Below are 1,962 nucleotides of genomic sequence, written 5' to 3' on the forward strand. Positions count from 1 at the left end.
GGAAAATATGGAACTGGGGGATAAAGTCTATGGGTGGGGTTATTCCTTTGTTCCATTCTTGACAAGTCTTTTCTTCTCTTGTCTTGTCTTGGAGATGGAGGGCATCATTTGTTTCAAGGAAGAGAGTGTTCTCTTGGCTGAGTGAGGATACCACTGTCAGGACTCATGAGATGACTGACCCTGTGGAGAGCCTGGCCTGGACTGGGGCACATGAGCATAAGAGGAAACCTCAGGTTTAGCCACTGAATGACCCTGTCAGTTCCCTTTTCTGCCCATGGGGAAAAGGATCATTAGGACAAGAATTCTTTAAGGATCTTGCATGTATCCTCAGGCACAGACTTGGTGTGGCCTGTGGTTCTCAGATCTGTGAATATCTCATGGTATTTCCTACTTGCCACGGTTATGTCTCCAAAGAGAGAAACAGTCTTATAATCATGATTTTCCACACGTCCCAGGAAACATCTCTTTCTCTAGCTATCAGGAAAGACATGAAAGCTGATCTGGCCTCCTAACAGAAAACATGAGGTTTTTATTTGCAAACTCTTTCTGCAGATCTGCTACACGTTTTTTGTCTTAACTTTTCTTCGTTAGTAGTGTGTATAGAATTACATGTGTTCTTTAGGGCTGCAGCTTCTTTCAGTAGAGGACACATTCACATCTCATTTAGAATTTCATTAAAAATACCCCTTTTCTTCAGGAGTTTCATTTCTTCAATGGAGCTCAGACAATCGATTAAATCTTGGATTAGGGCCTCACCCAGGTGACCTTGAATATTCTGTTTGTGTAAGAATTACCTATCTTTGTAGGCCACTGAGCCATTTCCTGGAAACGCATAATCATATCTTTTTAACCACATCATTTTCCAGCTTCTCCTGCACTTTATCAAAAGTCAACCCACCTATTACTCAGATTTTGATCTTCTGCCTCAATTTGTGTAGAATGCCATTTATTTCTTTCATGGCTTCCTGGCAAGAGGCCAGCAAGGTCAAGGAGGCAGCAGATGGGGCCAGGAACCCTCAAGCCCCTAGTTTCCATCTCCCTCCCTTACTTTCTGTTAAAATAATGAAAATACAGTAATAGATTGTTTTTACTATTCCACTCTACCTCCTATGCAGAATTTGTTATTCACTGTTTCAATTAGTTTTCTAGTAGTTATTTTAGAGATGACAATATGCTTCCTTAACTTTTCATCTCCCTGGAATTAATATCTAATTAATTCACACAAGGCAAAAATTATTTTCAGTCTCATTTTCTTCTGTTGGATCCACTTCCTGTGATGACCTTTGCAACTCTTCTCAGTTAGTCCCCGATTCTCTTTTTGTTTTCCTGAAAGTTTCTTTATTTTGCCTTCGTTTTTGAAGAATATCTTCACTGTATATAACATTCCAGGCAAACGTACTCTATTTTTAAAGCACTTTATAGATACCATTTCATCACTGTCTCTCTTGCACTAGCTGTCCTGTTCATCTTCTACTGTATACATTGCTTGTTCTCTCTCTCTCTCTTTCTCTCCTTTTTTTTCTTTTTTTCTACCTCCCTTTTTTCTTTCTTACTGGATGCTTTTGAGATATTTTCTTTATATGTCTTTAGTAGTGGTTTCACCAGACTGAGACCTGGTGTAGTTTTTATTGTATTTATCCTGCTTGGGATTTCTTTTTTCTTGGCTCCGTGGACTGATGTTTTTAAAAGCTTAAAAATTTTATTTGGGGTTAATATTTTTTCTTTCCCATTTTTGCTTCTCCTCCTGGGACACCAATTACATGTATAGTAGGTTCCCTTCATACAAACAGTTCTGTTCCAAGAAGATATTCGTAAGTCCAATTTGTTGGTTAAATCCAACAAAATCAGTCTAGGTACCCAACTACTGGCTATAGTATTGCACTGTAATAGGGTTTATAATACTTTTCACATAAATAATACACAAAAATAAACGTAAAAATATAAAGAAAGTGTTTTTAATCT

General features: G+C 38.0%; 1 pseudogene; it reads right to left on the reverse strand.

The window, feature by feature from the left end:
* Positions 1-290: 290 nt before the first annotated feature.
* LOC129551772 (phosphomannomutase 2 pseudogene) lies at positions 291-959 on the reverse strand (annotated as a pseudogene).
* Positions 960-1,962: the final 1,003 nt, after the last annotated feature.

Source organism: Moschus berezovskii, chromosome 1, assembly GCF_049115385.1.
Source record: "Moschus berezovskii isolate FMDL1 chromosome 1, NW_MosBer_1.0, whole genome shotgun sequence".
Classification (NCBI taxonomy): Eukaryota; Metazoa; Chordata; class Mammalia; order Artiodactyla; family Moschidae; genus Moschus; species Moschus berezovskii.